General features: G+C 34.7%; 1 non-coding gene and 1 pseudogene across 1 annotated transcript in view; one reads left to right on the forward strand and one right to left on the reverse strand.

Moving 5' to 3' along the window:
* Positions 1-4,730: 4,730 nt before the first annotated feature.
* LOC137813437 (uncharacterized) overlaps positions 4,731-27,956 on the reverse strand; it is a 28,788-nt gene continuing 5,562 nt past the window's right edge. The window contains exons 5-17 of the transcript XR_016519319.1: positions 25,215-25,369; positions 24,687-24,751; positions 24,366-24,560; positions 24,155-24,209; positions 22,648-22,893; positions 22,413-22,546; positions 21,866-22,052; positions 21,722-21,782; positions 21,396-21,644; positions 13,163-13,421; positions 12,883-13,088; positions 6,056-6,106; positions 4,731-5,350 (exon numbers count right to left, since the gene is read on the reverse strand). This is a non-coding gene — a transcript (uncharacterized LOC137813437). The remainder of the gene's footprint in view (positions 5,351-6,055; positions 6,107-12,882; positions 13,089-13,162; positions 13,422-21,395; positions 21,645-21,721; positions 21,783-21,865; positions 22,053-22,412; positions 22,547-22,647; positions 22,894-24,154; positions 24,210-24,365; positions 24,561-24,686; positions 24,752-25,214; positions 25,370-27,956) is intronic.
* LOC150029503 (uncharacterized) lies at positions 13,891-15,980 on the forward strand (annotated as a pseudogene).

Raw genomic sequence — 27,956 nt, forward strand, 5'->3', positions numbered from 1 at the left:
GCTAGTAATTCTTTAAGGAAGGTTATCAATTTTTGTTTCTTATATATGTGGCTTCAGGACACTTCATATATGAAGCTTATTCATGATTCTTGGGCTAATAAGGTTGTTGGTTGTCCTATGTTTATTTTGCAATATAAGTTAAAAAGGTTGAAAATTAAGCTCCGAGACTGGAATAAAAATTCTTTTGGTAATGTTCACAATGCATTTCTTCTTAAGCAGGGTCTCCTCCTTGATATTCAACAAAATTTAGAGACTACTAGTTTGTCTGATATTGATGGGCTTCTCTATCAAGAAAAGATTGCTAAGGAGGAGCTTGATCATGCTCTTCACTATCAATATTTGTTTTGGAAAGAAAGGACTAAGATGTTACGGTTTAAAGATGGGGATCGAAATACTGCTTTTTTCCATGTTATGGTCAAGAGGAGAAATAATTCTAGTGAGATTCATCGTCTATAGATTGATAATGAGGTTATTGAGGATCCTAAACTCATTGAGGATCATATTTTGGACTTTTTTTTTATGCTGAGTCTATTTCTAATGTTCTGGATATAAGTAATATGAAAGATTTTATTGGTACTTATATTCTTGAGCTAGATTCCTATGAGGAGAATATGATGTTGATTAAATGTCCTGATTTTTTGGAAATCAAGAATGTTGTTTCTAATCTGAATGGTAATAGTGCTTCTGGTCCTGATGATTTTGGTGGCATTTTCTATCATTCTTGTTGGGAAATTATTGGGACAGATGTTTGCAATGCTGCTCAACAGTTTTTTAAACAAAACTGGGTTCTCCTTGGAATGAACAGTAATGTGGTATCTCTTATTCCTAAGATTTAGGGAGCTGACTCCATTAAAGATTACAGGTCCATTGCTGTTGTTAATTTCTAATTTAATATCATTTCCAAGATAATGGCGGATAAGCTTGACTTGTGGCTGCTTGAATCATTTCTCCTAATCAATATGAGTTTGTGCAGGGTAGACAGATTCACGATTACATTGGTATTGCTTTTGAAGCTATTAACATGCTTTCTAAAAATGTTAGAGGAGGTAATGTGGCTTACAAAGTTGATATTCATAAACCCTTTGACACTCTGAGTTGGAAGTTTTTATTATTAGTTTTGACACGTTTTGGTTTTCACCCCTCGTTTTTCGGTTGGATTAGTACAATTCTCCGCATCTATGCGTTCTATTAGAATAAATGGCAGTTTGGTGTATTTTTTCCTTGCAGTAGAGGTGTCAGACAAGGTGATCATTTGTCTCCTTTACTTTTTTGTCTTCCAGAGGAAGTTCTTAGTAGAGGTATCTCTAAGCTTGTGAATGATAAGAAAATTCTACATATGGCTAGTCCGCAAGGTTATCTCACTCCCTCTCATATTTTATATGTTGATGAGATATTTGTTTTATGTAGGGAAGATCATAAGTCTCTTAGAAATTGTAGTATTTTTCTTAAAACATATGATGATTTTTCTGGTCAATATGTTAATAATTCTAAGAGTAGTTTTTTCATTGTAGATAATTCTGCAAGATTTGTTACCAAAATTTAACGTATTCTTTATTGTAGTCATGGTTGTTTCCCTTTCAATTATCTAGGAGTGTCTATCTTTATTGGTGTTCCAAAGTGTCGATTTCTTCAACCTTTGGCTTATAAAGTCAAATTGAAGCTAGCATCTTGGAAAGGTAAATTCCTTAACATGATGGGTCGGATTCAGTTGGTCAATATGGTGATTACTGGATTTCTAGCTTATAGCTTTAATATGTATAAATGACCTGTTTCACTTCTTAAGCAAGTTGAACAGTGGTGTCGAAATTTTATTTGGACTGGTGATATTCTGAAAAAAAGGCATAGTTACCGTGAATTATGATACAATTTGTTCTCCTCTTGAGAATGGAGGTTTGAAGATTGTCATGAAAATAATGCATATCTTCTTAAGCTTGCTTGGAATTTTGCTTATAACAATAAGCCTTGGTCTTTTCTCCTGAAAGACAGGGTTCTTAAATCAAAATACGAGTTTACAATGGTTTACAGATCCTCATCTCTTTGGCTTGGAACTAAACAGTTTTATTCTACTAAACTTGATTATTCTTCTTGGACTGTTGGAACAAGTACTTTTATTAATTTTTGGAATGATAAATGGTGTTTTACTACTTCTTTTTAGCAAATATTGCAAGGTTATCTAATGGTGCTAGCATTCCGGATACAGTCTCTCAGCTTTGGACAAGTTGTGATTGGAACATTCACTTGTCTTTACAACAAATGCCTAATTGGAGTCTAGATCTGGTTGTTCACTCTTAAATCGGCTAGGACTTTTTTCTTGGAACCAGGAGTTCCTTATGGTTGGGGTAAACCCATTTGGTCTTCATCTATTCTGCCTTCCAAAACTCTAATACTTTAGAAAAAATTTCATGGACGGCTTCCTACAGATATGCATATTCATAATAAAGGTTTGCATATATGTTCTATGTGTACGCTTTGTGAAAAGCACGAGGAATCTATTCAACATTTATTTTTTGAATGTTCTAATGCTTTGCACATTTAGAGTTGGGTTCAACAAATTTTTCTTACTTCTCATTTCTATAATAAGGGTGATCTTTTCTTTTATTAAGAGTGATGGGTTAAATTGATTAAGCTTACCGTGATAACTTTTTCTATTTGGATGATATGACATATGAGGAATTATGCTAGATTTCAGGATAAGATTGATGTTTCTAAGGCTATTTCGGTAATTAAAGATTTAACTTGTCTAGTGGAAAATTCGTCTAAAGCTTCAAATGAAGAATGATATGTTGAATTTCAATGTGATTAAGTTTTTTGGTATTAATACTCGTATTGGTAAAGCTTTTCGTCCTCTTCCTGTTAGATGGGAGTTCCCTTCACCAGGCTAGGTTAACATTAACACTAATGGGACTGCTAGGGGATATCCTGGTTTTGCTACTTGTGGAGGTATTTTTCGTGGGAGTATGTGGGAGTTTATTGGTGCTTTCTTTGCGTTTCTTGAAGTTCAAACTGCTTTGGTTGCTGAGTTTTATGGAGTTATACATGCCATGGAGAAAGCTCAAAAGATGAGGCTTACTAATGTATGGTTTGAATGTGATTCTGCCTTGGTTTGTGCTGGGTTTACTGTTAGGAATAATGTTTTATGGATGCTTCATAATCGATGAAATACTTGTCTTAATTACTGTGGGAAAATCAGGTTTAGAGTTTCTTATATTTTTCGTGAAGGGAATGTGTATGTTGATAAGTTGGCTAATTTAGGATTTATTTATAGAGAATAATTTCATTGGTATAATATGTTTCCATCTAGTATGTTCTTAGAATTCTTTATTATTAGGTATAGTCTACCTATCTATAGTTTTTGTTAACATATGAGTTTTGGTCTAGTCCCCCCATATTTTTTTTTTGTATTTTCTTTCTTTTTTCCTTTTTCTAATAATACTTTTTTCATGTGATGACAGATGATTGTTGTTACTTGAAGTGTCAGCCTAGCTGAGATGTCAAATTGCATAGTGATGCATAACATGAAAGCTTTTATAAAAAAAAGTAAACTTTTATCACTTATGATAATATAATGGGTAACCATGTACTAGAAGAATGAATTCTTCAATTAGGGATTTTAGTATTGTCAAAGCTTTTTCACATGGAGCAACTATGAATGTTGGCTTCTTGGAGCAACATGTGGTGGGATTCTTTTCAATATTATAGAGTTGTTTTTCTATTTCTGTTGTTAGACACACTAATAAGAGAGTGCTTAAGAAACCCTTTACATATCTCATTCATTTAAAAGTGATTTTTACAAGAAATAAGAATAGTCTCTCTTGCATACTAACCTAAGATATGTGCAACTTGTAGTGCACGACGCTTCCAAGACTTATTCAAGACCGACGAAAAATTGTCTTGAAAAAATGTGAGACTTCAGCCTTCTATTCATATTTTACATGCCACTTTTGCTAAATGAAAACCAAAAGTTTGTCCAAATATATTTCTACAAAATCCTAAAAGTTACAAATAAATAATGTACAACGCAATTTTTACAAGAAATTTCTAATATTTTACTCTCCAGATTAAAAGGATTTTCTTTTTTTAAGTTTTATCTTCTTCTATTCTTTTTAAGTCATGATCATGTGGCGGGAAATGCTATTTAAATTGCTTATCATACGAAACAACAAAGTAAATGGATTAAAAGTGATAAAAGCAAGTATAATTTAAGTATTTGCTACTTTTACCATTGTTTCTTAGAGGCTTTTGAATAGATGATTAAATACGACTCTTAAGGAAATGAGATTTAAAAGAAGGTATTAGACATGTTGACTTCCTTGCTGCTCAAAGTATTAGGTATCATAATAATAGTTGGTAGGGTGTTCTGCTCCTTTTTCTTAGTATTGATGAGATAAATATCTTCTACCTTTTTATAGGTTTCTTTAGTTATTGAAGACGAGTTTAGTTTGGCTCCATCATGTATATGATTTTTTTACAAATTGAGATTATAGATAGCATCGTACTTGCTTTACTAAAAAGGAAAAAAAAAAGATGACTATCGATAACAGAAGGCTGAGATATATATGGTCGTCATCTTGCTCAGCGGGGAAAAATATTGATAAAAATTTCTCCGTAATTTAAAATTAAAAATGTGAATCACAGCCGCTGTATGAACTCCAGAATGTAAAGGAGAGTATAATTCAGTTTTTAAAAGTTTAAAATATATCCCTATTTCATAGTAAATAATTTATACCTAATTTTGTAATTGCGTTGCAATGCGTGCTGAATCGATTCCCTCAGTATGATAAAAGCTTCGTATATAACATAACATGGCATTAATAGTCATCTACCTAATCTAAAATAATTACATGACTATACTAAGAATTGTTCCTGAAGCTATGTGTACAAGTGTTCTTGAAGCAGACTAAATATGCAGCTTAGGTATATCCTCCAGCCAATTTACACATACCACGGAGATCATTCTGAGTAAACTTGTGACTGAAATCTGACCAGAATTGCTCTCTTGATGATATTTAGTGGGAATGCTCTAGAAAACATGAATGCAAACAAGACTTTATAGGAATAGCTACCAAAATAGTTCCGGAAATGACCACATTATGAACCTTGCAAAAATGTCAGACTCCAGAAATTCAATATGAGCAGCCCTCCCAATTAAAGAGTTTAAATTCTTGCCGTAGGAATTGGCATCAAAATTAACATCACATCGGATGAAAACTCGACGTTCAGAGGGATTGGAACGAATTTGGTCCAAACAAGCATTGAGCATCTCTAGGAACACTCTACCCTTCTTCGAATTGTCATGTGAAGCAGCCTGGCATGACTCAATTCTAGCAGAATGGTAAGGCACATAACCATCCTGAAAAATTTAATTATTTAACAGCAAACCAAATAAATCCAAGTAAAATCCATAATAAGACAGGGATGAGAAAAGAAAAACGCAGAAATTGAAAGAGGATTTCCTTAACTTAACATACACATAAGGTTCCTTACATATTTAAGGTCTGTTTACTTTGAATAAATATTTTTTTTGTTTTTATTTATAGTTTTCACGTTTAATTGCAAAAATGCTATCTTATTTCCATTTACTTTTTGTTGACAGACTTGTTATCCTCAAAAATAAAATAAAATAAAATAAAGTGAAAATAACGTCACATTTTTACTATCAAAAGTGAAAGCAAAAGCATTTTCTGAAACCAAACAACCACTTAGTATTTTATTTGATCTAAATTAGGAACGATAAAATATTTCCAACAAAATCTTACTACTTTGAGTATAAAGTTCATCTTCCAGCATATAGTTCTAACAAAATGAAAAATCCAGAAACCTTGTTTATTTGCCATTTGAATTCATTTCAGATGCACCATGATACTAGAGACGTAATATTTATTAAGAAATAGATTATCAAACTTCGCATGCATTTATATATGCGACAGAGACCATCTATCTAGTCCAATTTAAAATACCAATATTATACCTAAATGCAAGTGTACATTCACTGTTAAGAAATGATAGTAAAAGGCGTGTCAGGAAATGATTTCAAGAGTCAGAAGAGAAGGGAAACCTGAGGGGAAGAGAGCAAGATTATATGTCTAAAATGATCCAAGGTCTTCTGCTGAAAACGAAGAGAATGTGAAGAAATATTAGAATCTCATTATCTAATTAATGAAGCTACACACAATATATGACCCAGGCCTTAGAAGAAAAAATATGCTCCTCTTCAGCTTTGGGACTTCGCAAAGAAATTCTTAACTTTCAATTTAGAACACAAATTTGAACATTGTCTTAGCCGCTTCAATACAGTTTTTATTACAATGCATCTTAACTAACACTCCTGCTCATATATTTTCCAACCATTAATTCATAAATCCTTTGGTAGAATTATTTGTATGAAAATAGCCAATCGACATTAACTCATCAACTTCTGAACAGTGCACAAAACATTGTCCTGGTTGCCAAAATGAAAGTTGAGGGTTATAAATGACAAGTGTTTAGTGTTAATTACATTGGAAAAGGGAAAATATGGCACACAAAATGTTTTGCTTTGCTTTACAGGCCAAGCTGAATCTCAGTTATGGTTACAAAGGAAAGAAAAAGAAAGCTTCACAGAGAGCAACTTTGTGCAATGAGAGAGTTCTAACTAAGGTGGTAAAAGAGAAGATGAGGAGTCAAATCATCCTCCTTGTCAGCACCGTGGAAAGAGGAGTCATCCTCACTTTAGATGTTGAAAGAGGTTATATGCTGCAACAAATGAAAGTAGCTTGGTCATACTGAAAAAATTTGTTAGAAAAAAAAGCAGACTCAAACTAGGGCTCAAGTGGCTGATCAATAGAAGAAGAACGACCAATTATTTGCAGCAACCTGTCTTGCCACCAGCAACAATAGTGAATTTGGTTTATTGACTGTGGATGCACACATCATATGACCTAAGATAAAGAGTTGTTCAAGGAGTTAAAAGTCAGAATTGGCAATGGAGAGTGCATAGTTGAAAAGGAAAGGGCACTATTGCAATTGAAACTTGTCCAGTGATGTGCTTTATGTACCAATATTAATAAAAAATTGTTTAAGTGTTGGCTAGTTGCTTGAAAAAGGCTGCAAAGTTTTCATTGAAGACAAAATATGTTTGATCAAAGACTAGGATGGGTAGAACCTGTTCACTGTCAAAATGAAGGGGAAAAGGTTCTCTTTAGATCTAATGGAGGAGAAGCAAGCTGCTGATTTAAGCTCAGTTAATATCACTGAGCTTGGGCACAAGATAATGACTCATTTTAACCATGTTGCACTGTTAAACATGAAGAAGCACATTATTCTAGAAGGCTTTCCATCATTGTCTAATCTCCATACTGCACTTCGTAAAAGTATGTTAAGGTACAATCAATCTAATCATAGTTCTTCTAAGTGTGTGTTCAAACAGCAAACATGAAATTAGTAGATGTTGAGCCATATGGATTTCACAAGATGTAAATTTAAATTTGTTAGACCATCTACTCTTTTCCAAATGCAAGTACAAATCCCACAATGATTACGATAGTATACCAACATTCTCGGTTTTGGATTCTTGAGAGGGGAAACACTAGAAGGATTCAATGCCAATGAGCCATGAGCAAACCATATAAGATACCAAGAGATCACCTTCGACCCAAAATCTTAGGACAATGAATTTGTGGGTTTTCTTTCATATATACTGCTCATTCTTACTTAGTGTGACACTCAAACTCACTTGGAATCCTAAAACTCAGAGTTTGTAGCTCAACTTGGTGTTGTTAATTATATAAAGGGATGTTCAAATGAAAAGTTGCCTTTTGCATGGCAAGTTGAACGCATTAGAAAAAGATGTAAGCAAAAGACTATCAACCTCTGGTAAAGCAGTGACGCAAGCTCCAACGCTCATTTTCAAGACATTTACTAATAAAAGCTTTCTTACGCAGAAACAACTAGTGGTGCTAAGTGAGCCTACCTGAAATTAAGTGCTCTGCATTCAAATGTATTGAAAAGCTTCTGTAAGTGCAAGATCATAGACCAACTAATAGGCAATAGAAAGAGTGAGCTTTAGTTGTAAAACCTTCACTTTGTGAAGTTTCATTCTCTCTAGCAAGGAGTGTTCATAGTTTATATCCTCTCTTCAAAGTGTTTTTCTTGTAAACTAACAACTTTTTTTGTTGTAGCCAAGAATAACAATAATAGAATACTCGGGAAAGTCAAAAGTAACTTAGTGTTAAAGAATATTTGTTCTTTGTCTTAGGGAGACATAAAGGAACAACCGAGAGTGACTTTGTGTACTTGTAATCAATATTTTATTAGTAAAACCTTTTAAAGGTTCTAAAGGAGAATTGAACATAGCTTAGTGTTGGAGTGAACTAGTATAAAACTTTGAGTGTTACACTACTTCATTTATTACTTATGTACTAGTTGTCTACTTTCGTTTTCAAGATTTTGCAAAAATTATTTTGAAACATTTTCCAACCATTAGATGATCATTCTCTGATAGTATAATCATCGTTCTACAACGAAAAGTTTTCAAAAGCTCTATTCAACTCTCCCCTTCTACAACTAACCTATTATTTCAAGGTACACATTCCACTCGTAATCCTTATCCTCATTATGTCATTCTGAGTTATCACAGGTTGTCTCCATCCCATTGTGTTTGTCTCTCTTCCCCTCCTCTGTATCAATTCCTAAAGTTATAGGTGATTCCTTAGCCCACCTTGGTAAGTGATAATACATGATTGATGAATTGTGTGCTCTTCAGAATAGTGCTAGTCGAAATATTGTTCCTTTGCCTCCTAGGAAATTTGTTGTTGATTAATCTTTCGTCAAGTTGGCCCTAATAATGCTATTGATCCGCTCAAAACTCATTTAGCTGCCATAAGTTATACTCAAATATTTGGATTACACTATTGTGACACCTTCTCTTTAGTTGCCAAGATGGCCTTTATCAAATTACTTTTAGCCATGGCTGCTTTTTGACATTGGCCTTTTTATCAATTGGATGTCAAAAGGCCTTCTAACATGGTGATTTGCTGGAGGAGATTTATACGGAGCAATCTCCTAGTTTTTGTTGCTGGATGGGAGTCTTTTGGGTACATATTTTGTCTCCCTAAATCTTTATATAGTCTTAAATAGTTTCTCAATAAATGGTTTTGTAGATTCGGTGTAGTAGTCCAATAGGTACGAATCGAAGTGAGGTCGATCGTTGTGTTTTATAGTCATTCGGGAGTTGGGTGTAACTATGTGGTAGTGTTTGTTGATGACATTTTTCAAAAAAATAAAACAACACCTTTGCCATCATTTTCAGAAAAAAAAAAGACCTCAAAAGACTTCTACACTGTTAGAAAAGGTATCAAATATAGGCATTAATTAGTTTTATCGGAAAACTACTACGTGTTGTACCTATCTCTGTACCTAGGACTCTAGTTTTGTCTTTTGATCTTTGCTCTTTCCTAGACTAAAGCAGAAGAGTCATCAACATGAGGCGTTATATCAGTGGTGTGTTTATCTGGCACATGCAAAAGGGTAGAACAGGTGGAAGTGAAATTGGGCACAATAGGAGATCACAAAATTTGATCACGAACATGAGAATAATCATCAGGAAGGCCATGTAAACCCCATAACATGAAGAACTTGGATTTTGTTCTAGTTCTTGAGAAGGAGTGGGGGCAGGAGGTAATAACTCATTAAAATCATGAAGAACGTCATTGTACCATCAAGACGTTTGGGAGCAACAACTGTGAGGAGATTTTGACACACACCATAACGACGTTGACTATCATTGGTGTATAATAATTTTGCTTGTTCCCAAACATTCGAACATGTCTCATAGGTACGAAAATTTTGTTTTAAAGATGAGTGAATGGTAGATTTGATAACAATGCATAATTGAGCATCAATTTTCAACCAACCAGAAACCTCATTTTCAGCAACAATGGGACAGGTAAGATGATCAACATAACCTTGACTCTTAAGCCTTAGTTTAATATCTGAGACCCAAGTGTCATAATTGGTTCCATCCAATTAGTATAAATAGATGGATCCGGCATAATGGCAGCGGACGAAGCCACAATGGCAGCGGAAGCGGAAGAGGGAATAGAAGAAGCCATAAATGATAAGGACAAATCCAGTCACCCGTCAATTGGCGGCAACAACAATGATGAAGGCTCTAACAGCGTCTCCGACGGCGATTTTGGCGGCTGTTCTGGTGAGATTCCGACGAGAGTCCGGAGGCGGCTCCAGCGAGGTGATGGCGGCTTCAGCAAGGCGGTGGGGCGGTGGCTGGAAAATTCCAGTGAACAGTGGGTTCACCAATAAAAATTGAACTCTAACCCTACGCTCTAGATACCATATTAAAGGAAAGGATAAATCCCTTGTGTATATTGAACACATAGGGTTATGTTTATATAGGAAAAGAAACATATGGGCTAACCCCGTTACATAAATAGAGATATCTAACAATATCTATAATATCTAATAATATCTAACAGAAGCAGATCATTCAGTTTTTTTTCGTCACTCGAGTGTTGGGTGTATCTGTCTTGTAGTATATGTTGATGACATTGTTCTTACACGCAGTGATCACCATGGCATCATCTCACAAGTAAAACAACACCTTTGTCAACACTTTCAGACCAAAGATCTTGGCAAACTCAGATATTTCTTGGGGATTGAGGTAGCACAATCCAATACTAGTATTGTTATCTCTCAAAGAAAATATGCATTGGATATTTTGGAGGAAATTGGGTTGATGAATACGAAATCTTTTGATACTCCCATGGATCCCAATGTCAAACTTCTACCCAATTAGGGGAAGCCTCTTTCAGATCCTGAGAAGTACAGAAGATTATTTGGAAAATTGAACTATCTCACTGTTACTCGTCCTGATATTTCCTTTGCAGTCAGTGTGCTGAGTCAATTTCTTAATTCTCCATGTGAAGATCATTGGAATGCAATCATTCGTATATTGAAGTACATTTAAGGCTCTCCTGGAAAAGGTTTGTTATATGGTCATAATAACAATACTAAAGTCGTTTGTTATTCAGATGTTGATTGGGCAGGATCTCCATCTGATAGAAGATCAACTTTCGGTTATTGTCTCCATTGGTGATAAGTTGATCTCTTGGAAGAGCAAGAAACAAAGTGTTATGGCGAGATCTAGTGCAGAAGCATAATATAGAGTTATGGCCTCGGCTACTTGTGAACTTATTTGTCTTAAACGTTAGTTACTTAAAGAATTGCAATTTGGAGAGGTCACTCAAATGACACTTATATGTGATAATCAGGTTGCTCTTCATATTAACTTAAATCCAGTTTTTCATGAAAGGACCAAACATATTGAGATTGATTGTCATTTTATTCGAGAAAAGATTATATCGGGTGATATCAAGACTGAGTTTGTTAATTCAAATAATCAATTAGCAGATATTTTTACCAAACCCTTACGAGGGCCTAGGATTGATTACATTTGTAACAAGCGGAGTACATATGATCTATATGCACCAGCTTGAGGGGAGTGTTAGATATTATTAGATATAATTAGATATTATGAGATATTATAGATATTGTTAGATATTTCATATTATGTAATGGGCTTAGCCTATATGTTTCTTTTACTATATAAACATAACCCTATGTGTTCAATATACACAAGGGATTTACCCTATTCTTTATTTTCCTTTAGTAACTTTCTCTTGTGATGACTAAGCAACCCTTCATATTTCCTCCAACACAATATTCAACAAGGACTGAACATATTAGGATAGATTGTCACTTCATTCATGAAAAGATTGTATCTAGAGATATTACTACTCAGTTTATTAATTCCAATGATCTCTTGACATATGTCTTCTCCAAAACATTGCAGGATCCTAGAATTGATTATATTTGTGACAAGCTTAGTGCGTATGATTTATATGCACGAGCATGATGGTGAGTGCTAGATGCATTTCACCATATCAGCCTAGGCCCATCTCTATGTAATGCAATGTACATTCTACATATAACATGTTCCTTTGTGGTGCTTGAGACACACAAGGATTCCATCATATGAATCTATCATTTATTCCTATAAACTATAATCAAGAATTCAATTTCTATGGATTTGTTTGACAGTGATTAGGGAGGTTCATTGGATGATATGAGAAACACTTCTGGTTATTGCTTTAAATTTGGTTCTATAGTGTTTTCTTGGGCTTCCAAGAAGAAAGATATTGTAGTAAGGTCAAGTACAGAAACAAATGTATGTAGATGCTATTGCATCTGTTAATCAATCTTTATGGTTGAAGAAAATTCTAACTGATCTATATGTGGTTCAGACATGTTCAACTAAAGTATTCATAGATAATCAATCAGTAATTGTAATTTCTAATAATTCAATTTTTCATGGCAAGACTAAACAATGCAATATCAAGCTGTATTTTCTTAGAGATGTTCAAACGAAGATGAATTTTTGTTAGAATATTGCAAGACGGAAGACCAATTGGCAGACATCTTTAGAAAGGCACTTCCAAAAGGGTGTTTTGAGAACTTGAGGGAGATACTTGGAGTCAACAGCTACTGATACAAGGAGTGTTTGAAAATCTGAATCAGTATTTATTATAAGAGTTTATTAGAGCATTCTTCCTATTGTTATAGTTTTAAATATAAGAAACATGGGTGTCAACGGGAGGCTAAAGATTTATGGGTAATTTTATTTTTTATTTGGAATTGTTATCAATTTTTAGTTATGTTTTTCTTGTATTTAAAGGTTACCAGTATGAATAAAAGTATATGAGCATTTTTAGCCTTAGAAAATATTCTGAGTTCCTGCAGTAACAGCTAACAATCACATATCAAATTAAGTTATTCAAAAGAATAGATGAATGTGTTAATTGATTCCAACCTTTGTAGAACACTTCTTACCTTACATAGTTTATAGAGGAATGTATTTTGAATATCCTGATCATCTGTGAAGGTTAGTTGATGAATACACTGTGTACCTTTTAGTTTCTTCAAAAGCCACAATCCAGAATTAAACAAAGAGTTTGAACTGTAAAGATACCCCAAATGTGGACCAGATACCGAAACATATGTATGTAGATATCTAAGAAATGGCTCCATCATGGTCTCTGCAAACATAAGACAAAATTTAGCTCCTAATTTCAAATAGACAAACACCATCAATTCTAAAATTATGACCCACCTGCTAGTGCTGTTCTTATAATGAGGTTACCAATAGAATGTCCAACAAAACTTAGTCTAATATCTCCTAAATTCCCATATTTTGCGGCTTTATCCATTTTCTTTTTAACAAAAGAAATAACTTCCTTAGCTAGCCGCTGACCCATTTCTCTGAAGTCTCCTGAAGTTTTATCCTCGTTAGTCTCTGACATAAGAAATTCTACCTTAGGGTCTATCAAAAGCCATTGATTTCGAATAAGCCGTAGATCCAAATGATGCCCCTAAAACATTTGAAGTTATGAAGAATAAGCATTCAGCCATCTTTGAACAATGAAAAATATACAAACACAAAAAGTTTGCCAATGTTATGCTTTGCTGCTATTCTTTACACAGCCATTCCCAAGTCTGGCTAAAAAATAGCATGGCTGATGAATTTTACAAACAACATAAATTTTGTTAATCTTTATAACATGAATAGACAGTGTATTGTGTTAATTTAGGTGGTACCAGTAAATAATGCATTGTTTCCTGTTCAACTCAAGTATTGTTTCAAATTTGCAGAGTCCAATGTATCAGACCGCATGTGTAGTGGAAAATAAGAAAGTTTCCTATATTTCATGAAATCAAGATTCATTTTGGAGCATGGAATACTCTTACATTTCACATATCTATGGAAATAGTTGAAACAATGATTACGAGAAGAGAAAATAAGAGAATTAAATCAAGGAACTGAAGTGCATAAAAGACCAAATGGTAAAGTTTTTGGTTGGTAGGTTATTAGGTTATGCATGCTACTACAATATACCTAGAGATTTTAAAGGTTTAAATGTTTGTAGTCACTGAAATTTGGATTAAACCCTTTTGTAGTCCCTAAACACTAAAGTTGGTAAAGTTTTTGGTTACAAAATAAAATCTCAAGGAACAAGGATGGTAATTTCAAGAATTATTTATGCTACTACAATGTACATAAAGATTTTATAGGTTTAATTATGTTTTTAGTTCTAGAATTAGGATTAAATAATTTTTAGTCCCTCAAATTTAGTAGAATATGGTACAAAAGGATATTGTAATTAGTTACATGTGTGCTTTCAAAAGTTGTCAGAAGATTCTAGAGATTTTTGTGTTCATTACTTAAGGTTGAGTTCTCTGTATAGATGTTGACGTATTGTCTCAAAAATTCAATTCAATAAAATCTTCTCTCATTCTTTAATCTTTTTAAAGTTGGAGAACTCCATATCACTTCTTCCGCTGTCACTATGCCGGATCCATCTATTTATACTAATTATGTCAATGTTCATCTCTCCATTGACAATTTAGATGGAACCAATTATGAAACTTGGGCCTCAGATATTAAATTATGGCTTAAGATTCAAGATTATGTTGATCATCTTACTTGTCCCAATGTTGCTGAAAATGAGGTTTCTCGTTGGCTTAAAATTGATGCTCAATTATGCATTGTTATCAAATCTACCATTCACTCATCTACCATACACCAATGATATTCAACGTCTTTATAGTGTATGTCAAAATCTCCTCACAGTTGTTGCTCCCAAACGTCTTGATGGTACAATGGCGGATTATCTGGGTAAACTTCATGCTCTTCTTCATGATTTTAATGAGTTATTGCCTCCTGCCTCCAATCCTTCTAAAGAACTAAAGCAAAGATCCAAGTTCTTTGTGTTATTGGGTTTACATGGTCTTCCTGGTGATTATTCTCATGTTCGTGATCAAATTTTGGGATCTCCTATCGTGCACAATTTTACTTTCTTTTGTTCTACCCTTCTGCGTGTTCCAGGTAAACCTAAACCCTAAACCACATCACTGATATAACACCACATATTGATGACTCTTCTACTTTAGTCTCTCAGCATAATGATCGTGCTCGCTCTTACAAGCCGGGTAAAGGGCGTCACAAGTGTGACCATATTGGCAAACTTGGCCACAAAGTGGATAGATGTTATGCCTTCATGGTCATCCTCCTAAACCTGTTGTGGTTTCCCAAACTTCTCTTGTGCAACCTTCTACTATGGGTCATACTTCATTTCATACCCTAGGTCAGCCTGCTATTTTCAATGAATTTCTTAAATGGTATGAGGATCGTCAGAACCCTGGTTCCACTGCTTTTGTTGCACATTCAGGTACATCTTTGGTTGACCTCATTCACTCTACTTCCCTTGGCTCTTGGGTCATCCTAGTCTTGCCAAGATGCAACAGCTTGTTCCAAGTTTCTCTAATGTATTTAGTTTATCGTGAGTCATGTCAGTTAAGGAAACACATTCATAGTTCTTTTCCTAGTAGTGTCTCACAACGTGCTTCATCTTCTTTTGCCTTAGTTCACTCTGACATTTGGGAACCAAATCCTATTAAGTCTAATTTAGGATTTAAGTATTTGGTTACTTTTATTGATAATTATTCAAGATGTACTAGGGTGTTTTTAATGAAAACAATTTTGACTTGTTTTCTATATTTCAAATATTTTAAAATAAAACTAAAAATCAATTTCGAATTTCCATCGAATTTTGCACAATGATAATGGACATGGGTATATTTCTGATTCTTTTAAAAAAATTATGGCTTCTCATGGTATTCTTCATCAAACTTCATGTGCCTATACTCCTCAACAAAATGGGGTAGTTGAGCGCAAAAATAGACATCTTGTTGAAACAACTTGTACTATTTTAATCCACGGTGATGTTCCTCAGCGTTTTTGGGGTGATGTTGTTCTTAGTTCATGTTATCTCATTAATCACATGCCATCTTCAGCTTTAGATGACAAAATTCCTCGTTCTATTTTATTTGCAAATGACCCTTTGCACTTTTTACCTCCCAAAGTGTTTTAGTCCACATGCTTTGTTCATAATTTTAGTCTTGGTCTTGATAAATTATCTCCTAGGTCACAGTAATCATACTAAAGTCGCTTGTTATGCATATGCTGGCAGGATCTCCATCTGATATAAGATCAAATTTTGGATATTGTGTCTCCATTGGTGAAAACTTCTCTTGGAAGAGCAAGAAACAAAGTGTTGTGGCAAAATCTAGTGCAGAAGCAAAATATAAAGCTATGGTCTTGGCTACTTGTGAGCTTATTTGGCTTAAACAGTTACTTAAAGAATTGCAATTTGGAGAGGTCACTCAAATGATACTCATATGTGATAATTAGACTGCTCTTCATATTAGCTCAAATCCAATTTTTCATGAAAGGACTAAACATAATGAGATTGATTGTCATTTCATTTGAGAAAAGATTGTGTCTAAAGACATCAAGACTGAATTTGTTAATTCGAATGATTAATTAGCAGATATTTTCACTAAATCTTTATGTTGGAGATCCCACATCGACTAGAGATGAGGACAATTCATTGTATATAAGTGGGTGCAAACCTCAACCTCATGAGCCGATTTTATGGGGTTGAGTTAGGCTTAAAGTCCACTTTGTAATATGGTATCAGAGTCATTTTGATCCTATCCTAGCAAATATTTGTTGGGTTTATCAGGCCACCACCCATTATATGTTATCCCACGTACGAGCTGTTGTCACTCTCGACGTGAGGTGGTGTGTTGGAGATCCCACATCGACTAGAGATGAGAAAAATTCATTGTATATAAGTGGATGCAAACCTCAACCTTATGAGCCGGTTTTATGGGGTTGAGTTAGGCTTAAAGTCCACTTCGTAATACTTTATGAAGACCTCGAATTGATTATATTTGTAACAAACTTGGTACTTATAATTTATATGCACCTAGCCCATAGTTTATATTATTCTATTATTATGTTATTGATTCTGTTATTATTTTCATTTATAAATAAACACCCTTATGTGTGTATTTCACAAGGGATATCAATCCTATATATTTTTTCTTCATTCTTAATAGAAGGGAACATAGAATTTAGAACAAAAAAGGATGAATGTGCTAGATGACGGTGGAAACGACAAATTTGACAGGACTTAAAAGTAGTGCACAACTAGAGACAAGAGGTAGTCGTTTATCTAGTGATACTATTCTTAGATCCTAATCATCCCTGTTCCTAAACAATTTCAATTGTCCTTCGTGTGGCAAGATCCTGAAAAACACAATATGTGGGAAAGAAGGTTATAGAATGATTTAGGTCATGAGTAAGCTTTTGAACGAAAGAAAGGTTATTAGAAAGTTTTGGAACATAAAGAACATCTTTAAGGCTGAGAGATGGCAAAAGAGAAATATTACCACGTCCAATTATTGGGATATGAGTCCCATTGGCAATAATAATGTAGTTACTGAAAAGAGAGACATATGATGTCAAAAGAGATGAATGAGGGGGCATATGGTTTGTCGCACCCGAGTCTAGAACCCAAGAGTCCATATTTTAGAAACATTAAAAAAAGAATTGAAGTTCTTATCAGTCATAGTTAGAAAACAAGTACCAGAAGGTGGGTTACTGATAAATTCCATAAGAGATTTTAGATGTTCAATTTCCGTATATAGTTTAGCCATTTCTTGTTCAATTGAAGAGGATGAAGGAGTTTTGCCAGGATTTTCAGAATTTGAAGTTGCTTTATTAGCCTTCCTTGAGAGTTGCTCTTCTAATTCCGCTAAATGATTGAGAGTTTTCTCCTTTCTATGTAGCTTGAAGCAAGTTTCTTTTGTGTGGCCATATTTCTTATAATGAGAGCACCTACCATCCTTCCTACCTTTTAAGCTGAGTTTTATGTTTGCAAGATTTGAAGTCCCAGGTTTAGAAGCCTTTCCAGAGAACATGGGATCTCTTTCAATGGAGGGCTCATTCATCATGACCATTCAATGAGTCTCCTCACCTTGGACAATGTAGAAGACTTCAGAAAGAGAAATGTTTCCTTCCCAAGAATTTGAACCCTAATAGAGTCATATTTAGGATTTAATCCTGATGAGAACTTAAATATATGAAATCGTTCAACGAACTAAGAAAGAGTGACAACATCTATGCTATTTTCAAGCTTCAAATTTTGATACTAGTTAAACTAAATCCCCAGACCCTACAACATTTCATAATATTCTACAATAGAGAGTGTCCTGCCTAGCACCAATGATCTTGCTTTCTAACTCATAACATGTAAAGATGTCATGTCGCATGGAATAAGCATTTGCAAGGTCTTTCCAAATTTCATAGGACTAGAGTAGAACATATAATTTTTACTGATTTTTGTAGCCATGGATCCCCATAACCATGTAATAATTCATGAGTCATGATTGTCCCAAATTTGACAATTAGGGTTATCCTAAGATATAGCATCTCTTTCAATATGGTTGAGTCTACTCATACCCTTGAACGTGCGTCTGATAAATTGAGCCCACTGGATATGATTCTGATCAATAAGGGGGTTATCATCAGGCAAGTGTAGAATATTAGTAGTGCTTAGTGGAGTTGTCATGCTAAAATAAATAATAGGGATTCCTTAACCCCTTCCAAAATAAGAGAAAACAGTAAGACAAATAAAACAAAATAGTGTCATCTTGGAGGACGAAAAATCTCATGGTATGATAGTCAATCTAACTGAAAGCTTCGACGGTGAAAACTCCAACATCTCCCACAACATTAGTACTGACATCTTCACGATAGAGGCAGCTATAGCTCGGGTGACGACCTTGACTCCAACGATAGCTTCGGTGCTGACATCGACTCCAATGATGGCTCTGGTGGATAGCTCCGACAGACAATGATGACTTTGACAGAATAAAGGAAAGGCGGCATTTCAGGCAACCCTATAAAGGAACCACAACTAAGATGGTGAAGAAGAAATGTGGAAGCACGACCCCAAGATCAGGAGCTCTGATACCAACTTGAAAATGATTAATTTGAATGAAAGAAGAATTTTTTTATTCAATTGATTGATTTGAAGAAGTACATCAACCTCTACATATAGAGAACTCTAACCCTCACTACAAGAGCAATGTTAGGCCATGTGTGAGCCACCTGTGTGGAGCGCACCTTTCTGGCCCACCACTATCCTCAATGGCAGCATTATCAGGGCGGAAAACACACACATCGACGATTTATAAGGCAGAAAAAGCAGAGCTCCCAAGATTGGGAGCTTTGATACCAAATTGAAATATGTAAGGAAATAAAGAATTATTTTATTGATAACAATTACACCTTACATTCTCATCACCTTTATTTGTAACAATCAAACAGTCATAATTGGTTGAGAGTTTTAAATCAAGTTCTTAGGAAATTCGATTTTCATGACACTCTGCAATTGGATGAGAATAATTTTCGAATAAACTTTGTTGTCATTCTCTTTTAATGGCAAAGTCATTGGCTTCATTGGATGCAAAAGGGGAATGTGCTAGGGTGATCCCTTATTTCTGTATTGCAAGAGAGGTTTTGAGCAAGGCTATTCAGAACCTCATGCAGGTAATATGCATATTATTGGTGCTAAGAATGAAAATGTGGAACAAACAACATGTAATCAAGTTACCCTTTAGATTATTTACCTCATAAGAGATTTTGGAAAGGTGCTCGAATGCTAAGTGACTTTGAAATAAGCCCATAACCTTGCCATTGAGGCTACTGGTTCTAGTTTATGAAAGATTACTTAGAACCAATTTATCCCTCGTGTCAAGTTGTTTTTAATATGGAGATTACTACAAAACAAATTGGTCATTGATGATAACATGTTAAAAAGTTGCCATATTGTGAGCAAGAGGTTAAATCTATTAATGAACATATTTTTTTTTAAGTCTTTTTTGTTTAAAGTTATGGTCTTCTATTAGTTCTCATCTGCATGATAGGCTCGAGTTTCCTGATATTGTCTCTATTATGAAAGCTTTTGATGGGAGTTGGAGTAAGTTGAGTAAATTGTTTGTCCGATTGGCTATTTTTTCAGTTATGGATTATATTATTTGGTTTGATAATCAATATATGCCTTACAAAGGATTACAAATAAGGTTTATAATAAGGTAAGTTTAATTGTTAATTTTTGTTCTTATACTAAGAATTCTAACATGTTTGAGTTTTGAATTCTTAACCATTTTAGCATTGATATCAAACCTAGTGTTGGCCCAAAAATAATTTTTGTTTTGTGGAAGGCCCCTCCTTGTCTTGGTGGAAATGTAATATAGATGGAGCAGCCAAAGGTGTACCTCGCCCTACAGTTTGTGGAGGCTTTTTCAGGACAATGCAGCAATTTCTAATTTCATTGGAATCTATTCATCCATTCATACTAAATTTGTGGGAGTTGATAGCAGTTGACTTTGCTTTTGATGGAGGTTGTCATAGTTTAGATTAGGAAACTTGTTTTCGATAGAAGTTGGCACAGTTGCTATATGACATTGGAATGCTATCATTCACAACATAGAGTACATTAAAAGGGCCACTGGAAAAGGTTTGTCATATGAACACAATAATCATACTCAAGTTGTGGAATAGATGAAAATTGGGCAATTCACTTACTAACGAAACTCACTTCTGGATAGTGTCTCTATTGGTAACCACTTGTTCTCCTAGAAAATCAAGAAGCATAATGTGGTGGAAAGATCTTATGCAAAAGCATAGTATAGAGGCATGGGTTCTACCTCTTGTAAGCGTATTTGGCTCAAATAGTTGCTTAAAGAATTGAGATTTGGGAAAGTTAATTAGATGTCTCTCATTTGTGATAAAGATTTTGCTCTTCAAATTTCCTCAAATCTAGTATTTCACGTAAGGACCAAATATATTGAGATAGATTGCTAGTTCATCCAAGAAAAGATTTTTTTCTGGAGACATTACCACTTAGTTAGTTAGTTAATTCCAGTGATGAGTTAGCATATATCTTCCCCAACATTGTGGAGCCCAAGGATTGATTATATATGTAACAAGCTTGGTGCATATGATTTATATGCTCCAACTTAAGGAAGAGTATTAGATATATTTTGTATATGGGCTTGGGCCCTTCCTTCTATAATGCTATATATGATATATGTATATATTTTCCTTAATTTTGCTATTAAAAAACTAGAGACTTCTATCACATGAATGTATACCATTTCTCTCAACACCTAGTTCACACGGAAATTTGGAAAGTAGAAAACAAGAAATACGCAATATACTCTAGACAAATCTCAAGAGTAATTTTACTATTATTCCAAAAAACCCTTTATGATGAGGTTTGGGTTTTGGTTTGCTGGCTTCTTTGAGAGACGGCCAATTATTGGTTCTTTTTTGCTTGACCCAATGTCTGTAAAATAAGTTGGACAATCCAACAAACTAAGACACACAAAAAAACTATTAATTCCTAAGAGTGCATGAGTGTAAGACTTGCCTGAAACCCATGCACAAAGATAACAATCTTCAACACACGAGCACTACTTTGTGAAGCAGATATCTTGTTTGCAGAGTCCAAGTTAAGTCCAGTTTGAGAGCTAGGTGAATTTATAAGTCCTAAATTTCTCAAGTATGAATTATCACTGTTAGTTCGACGTGGTGCATTCATCACACGTTCAACAATCACAATTGGTATGTGTAAAGGATCTCCAAATATGTACATGTCTTGAATTGACCGGCTGTTAATCTGCAAAGATGGAATCCATTCATAGGCCATATGCAAAGGAATAAAGAGGAGATACTGGTTCATGAGTTGATAACTACCCTCATTTGTGCTATGCTTCTTCGATGAAGTTCTGCCCGTGTACGCAGCAGTCTGAGGAGGCTGTATAATTTAAGGCAAAAAAGATCATGCTTTAAGTTATTTGCACTAAAATTAATTTTACGAAGGAATAGTAAAGTACCTACCTCATCAGGTTTCCAAATAGAGGAAAGTCTTTTGTTTGCTGCACGATGGTAAGACTCATCACTCTCACTGTTTATATAATGATGAGGCATCTCAACCTTAGAGTACACCATCCATATTGACCATTCAGCTTTTCGATCCTTAGCCCATGTATCCCGCAAAATTTCCAGAATCTTAATTTTGTTGTCCCTAGAAACAAGAATGTTAAAGCTGATTAAACAAGGTAATGTTTCATGATTATTCTCATGCATGGGTAATGAAAAGGGCCACAAACTATAATTGTCACAGTTAACTGGGATATTCTCACGCTATATGAATGGCAGCATGTGAAACACTAAATGTGGATTTGTATGCAAAAATATAATCTGAAACGAAATATATAAAAGACTGAACGAGGGGAACAGAAGCTAGTGATGTCATTTATCTGCCCCTATACAAAACGATCCATAATTGATCAAATGTGCAGCTGTAACAAAATATATATACTAGCATATTAGAAGGCGAGTAAACAAAACCAAACTTTTGAATCATAGCCTTTAAAAAGCAAACCTGTGGAACTTTAGAAATATGTTCCATAAATACAACAATTGATTTCCCACTGAATGATAACAGTTCAATAGCTCTCTCATTGACAAAGAACGAAGCTTTTCAGCATTCTCCGAAGGTAGAGCTCTATTTCGTCCCTGTACAAGAAGAGACCATTTAATTAATAAAATCTTAAAAGAGTAATATAAAAGGAATAGCAAAGTTGCAATATTTTTTCGGATGAATAAAGCTCAAGGACCTCAACATAATTTTGTGACTTGTCTTGACCTGAAATTTCAACTTCAGTCGTAAACTGATCAGATTGAGGAACAGAATTTATTAATTTCATACTGTTCCTTTTGGACAGAACCTCTGAAATATCAATAGCTTGACCAACTGCTTTGCTAAGTTTTTCTAGTTCGTCAAGTAATATATCATAAGCTGTTAGCAATGCTTTAACAAGCATGGCATTTTTCAACTTTACGGAGGCAATGTCACTCCATCCCTGATTAGTCACAAAGAATTCAGTTAATGCCCAAAAATAATGTATAAAAAGGAAAAAAAAAAATTGAAGGATTTTTAAATTGTGTTTCATCCCACATGCATACTATTAAAATATAAGAATGAAATAATTAAATTAAATAAGGATTCAATCATCAACCCTAAATAATAGCCAGACAATATTTCCAACTTCCCTTGTTTAGATAAGGATAAGACACAATAACACTCCCTCTCAAGCTCTCTTTTCTGTTTTCTGTCAATTATAACTGACTTTCTGCGCTGTTAAAAGTTTTGTAGAAAACACTGTTGTGTTCATTTAGCAAACTAGAAGAGAGTTCTTATCTTTACAAATTAAGATGCTAACACTCTCTTGTGAGCAAACCCCTGTGATCTGTTTGATCACATCTTCATACAAACATAGTTTATTTAGCCAGGAGTGACTACAATCCAAACGATACTTTGTCTTAACCGAGAGTGGTTGTGTTCTAAACAATACTCTGTAAGTTAGTTAGAAGTGGTTGAGTTCTAAAGAATACTTTGGTTGTTAAGGAGTGGCTAAGTTCCAGATGATACTGGCTTTTTTAGCCAAGAGTGACATTGTGTCCAAATAATACTTGTGTTATTAGCCCCAAGAGTGGTCACGTTCCAAACAATACTCAGTTTGTAACTTGCAGTAGTAGTTTGCATAATAAAACTCAATCAATTGATTGAGAACTGGACATAATCTACATTATTAAAAAGAAGCAGCATAAAAGTCATAGTGTAAATCACTCAAAAAGAAAGGTACTTTTAGATATACTATCTATCATCTACATGGTAAACAGGTTGAAACAACGCACACGGTAGAACTTGATAAAGTCATAATATAAGAACATAACACAAGAAAATAGCCCACATATAACATGTCCATTTGCATAGTATATATGAAGTGTTACGAAGTAGACTTTAAGCCTAACTCAACCTTATAAAATCGGCTCATGAGATTGAGGTTTGCACCCACTTATATACAATGAAAGACTCTAATCTCTAGTCGATGTGGGATCTCCAACACGAAGATTAACTTTTCACCTTTGACTAGGCTAAGTTGGTCACTAATAGAGATAATAATGGCACAAATAATATAATTGAGCACCAAGCGCTAGTTTTCAAGAAGCCCAGGGAATAAATGAATGCACGGATAGATTTGCAATAGTATTTTGAGAAATAGCAAATTGATCATTACTTCAAAAGTGATCTAAAAAACGAGACATCCAATGAGAACATACTTGGTTCAATGAGTCATAACTTCTATCAGAAACAAATTCAGCATCACGAGAAAAGCTGAAACCAAAGCATGTGGAGAGGTTAGTCCATGTAATCAAACATGCATAAAAAACTTCCAATTAAATATTTTCTTAAGTAAGCATATCAAAAGAAACAGAAACTTTAAATGAAGGCCTTAAAGATTCATACTGAAAATTAGCTAATGTGACAAACCTGGGTACCTTCGATGCAGATTGGTTAGAGGCAGCTGTCAGTAAACTTACATGTACAGTGACATCGACCAGCACTGCATGTAAAGCATCAAAATGTACAGGACAATATGAATGCAATCCCAGAAGAGCTTTAGGAGGAATTCGGAATTCATGGACAGCAGCTGGGTAAGCATCCAGAGAAGCTTGCAAATCAGCACTGTAGATGGTGCACTCCAGTCAGTGTACAGACTTCACTAAGGAGAGATGAATCGAAAAGGAACAACAATGTGCTTTGGCAACATATTAATAACCCAGTGAATAATATACTACTTGAATCACTCACCCATTTTCAAATGTGGGAGCATACATAAGCTCAAACTTTAAAATTACAGCTGTTGTAGGTAAAACCTGCAATTAAGAACCACAAAAACACAGTTAAATTAGATAAGAACATTGCAAACGAATGCACATTGCAAAAGCCCACCTCCCTTGTGCTCAATTTAACTTTTGTACTAGAACAATAAGGCGTGATGAGGATCAAACTGTAGAACACTTTTACATATAGGCTCAATACCATGTCATGAATTAAATATTACAAGGGGTCCTTACATCAACTAAATTGTAACTGAAAATCATTTCAAGGTGCTTTGTTGCTAAGATCACTAGACACATGTGTCTCAGCAGACACATCTATGCTGGAGTGCACAAACAATTTATGAGTAATTAGATGTCAACTTCGCTAACACCTAACATAGTGATATGACCTAGGTGATCTCCCAACAGATAATTGAGCACCCAACATTGGCATCGGCCAATATTTCCTTTCCCTCAATACCCTATAGAAAGAGAAGAAATAGAGATAGATCATCACCTCAAATCTATCTAGAGATAGGTTGAATGAGATCATCATACATAAATGAATGTCCTGCCTAGCATATCTTATCCGAAAGGGCTGGGTTGAGAAACTGTTGTCCGTGTCATCAATCCTCCAAATACCATATATACTGCTAGGACGCAGATCATGAGCTGCAAATCAGAAAATTTCTACCTCGTAAGTTAATATTGTTTCAGCACATACAGAACTGCTTCTACAAAAGTTCTCATTAGAAGAAATATGCAGGTGCACAAAGAAAAACATTAAGAGTGGTAGTTTCAAGGATTACAAAACAAGATACCACATCTCATGTCTTTCCAAGAAGCCATGACAAATACCTCAAGTATGAACTTTCATTAAAGACAAGAACATACGACTTCAGCAAGTAAAATATCAAGTAAATAACACTTTAAACTGTAACGTGTTTGGATTAAAAAGTTGAAGAGAGCAATTTAATCTTTTAGGGGTATTCACTAAAGAAAGTATTGCTGTTCAATAAAATACTGTCTGGATATGTAAAAAGAAAATTCAAAACAATTTATAGTATACTATTTTTATAATATAATTACAGAAATTGTTATAATTATTGAAATAAGGCAGAGACCCTTTATAATCAGAAATATCTTCATTACGTACATTATTAGGAATACTTTTATTTATTCCTATATCATATTTTTATTATTAAAGGATATCAAATTTCTTTCTAACTATTGTATTGATTTCATTTTTTTCAATATAAATAAAGCACTAGTGGTGCCTCAAAAACACAATTTCAACTTAATGTCTCTCTCTTTCCCATAGTTTAAATAGTATCTAGAGCCTCATGAAAATTGTTTTGGCCAGATGAATGGGGGTATTAGTATTATATAATGTACACATTTGGTTGGTTGTTTTTCAACCGAATGCTTTGCTATTTGTTGCTTTCAGTTTTTCTGTTTTCTGTTTGGGCCTTGTTATGTTTGAACCGATGGAATTTATTCGTAAGTCTATATATTGGTTTCCTTTCTCTGTTCTCAGGCAATAATGAATGATAATGATATCCAGTTTTAGTTTCTGTTGCATAATCAGGAGAATTATTCTGTAATTAAGTACAAATTTTATTATGTATTTATTAGGACAGATTTGTTAGTGATTTGATCTGATTTGATTTGTACAGCTTTATTTCTTGCTTTCATTACCTATTATTTCCTTCCTTAATTAGGTTGTAAACAGTCTATAAATTGAGACCGTAATCAAAGCTCCTGATCGGGGAGACTTTGCTTCTGCAATTTTTTTTAGCCGTCTTCATTGTTGTAATTACTTTTCTGGGCAGCCTTCATTGCTATAATTACTTTTTTGGACAGCCTTCATTGCTGTAATTTTTTTTTCTCCTCCGTCGACTATTACCACTTTGTGTCATTGACCGTCACCACCATCGCTGGCCGCCGACCACTGCCGACCGCCGCCAACTACCGTCGCCGACCACCATTGATCGATGTTGACTGCCACTGCCAGAAAATTTTTCCAGCGTTTTTTTCCAAACATAACCACCACCAGTTTTTTCTTGCAAAGCCCAATCGGTTTTGTCTTATTGTTGTCAACTCTTACCAATGTCGGCTAAAAATACAACCCCTCTTAGCTCCAATGATTTGCAGGTGTTGCTTTGCAACTATCATCTCGATGGAAACAACTACCTGAAATGGGCCCAGTTGGTTTGTGCTACTCTCAAGGGAAGGAAGAAATTGAATAGCCTAGAAGGGAACCCTCCAGCCAAAACCAATTCTAAATATGAAGATTGGGACGATGAAGACTCTTTTATCATGACCTGGTTATGGAATTCTATGACACCAGAGATTAGCCGAAATTGTATGTTCTTCTCCACTGCTAAGGAGATTTGGGAAAACCTTTGTCAAACATACTCTATGAAGAAAGATACTGCAGCTTGTTACAAGATAGAAAACAAAGTCTTCCATTCCAGCCAAGGGAGTCTGTCAGTAACAAGCTACTACGGTATGTTGAATGGTTTATGGATCGAATTAGATCAATACCAAAATTTGAAAATTGAGTGCATAGATGACTCTATCGCACTAGCACAATTCCTTGAAAGGATGTGAATATTGAAATTTCTTTCTGGATTGAATTCTGAATTTGATCCAATTAGGATTCAAATCTTGGGTAAGAAAAAACTCCTTTCACTCTCGGAAGTTTTTCACATTGTACGAGAGGAAGAAACTCGGAGGTCAGTAATGTTGGTTGGGGGCAACTCCGTTTATAGTTCAGCTTTGGCTGCTAGCAACTCAATTGATAATTCAGCCCTGGCTACTGGCAAGGGCCCTATAAGAGGTCCATTTTCTTCATTTGAAAAGCCTCCCATAAAGGCTAATCGTGATGATCGCTAGTGCAGCTAATGTAAGAATACTAAGGAAAGGTGCTTCAAACTTCATGGAAAAGAGAAGGTCTTGGAACATACTGGAGGATTCAAAGGTACCATACAAAGGCATGTTAATCAAGCATCATCTGACTCTGAAACTCAAATAGCAAAGGAGGTCCCGTCACTCAGCAAAGAAGAATTGGAACGTTAATGAGCTCTCATGAACTCTCTTAGTAAGACTAGCTCTTGTTCTTTAACCATGAGTGATAAGAGTTCTAGTTTCTTATCATTTAATGCTTCTAGTACTGAGAATATCTGGATTATAGACTCTGGTGCTACTGATCATATGACACCTCATTCCTCTTATTTTTCATCCTACAATACCTTAT

The sequence above is a fragment of the Phaseolus vulgaris genome, chromosome 1, assembly GCF_051622355.1.
Source record: "Phaseolus vulgaris cultivar YP4 chromosome 1, ASM5162235v1, whole genome shotgun sequence".
Classification (NCBI taxonomy): Eukaryota; Viridiplantae; Streptophyta; class Magnoliopsida; order Fabales; family Fabaceae; genus Phaseolus; species Phaseolus vulgaris.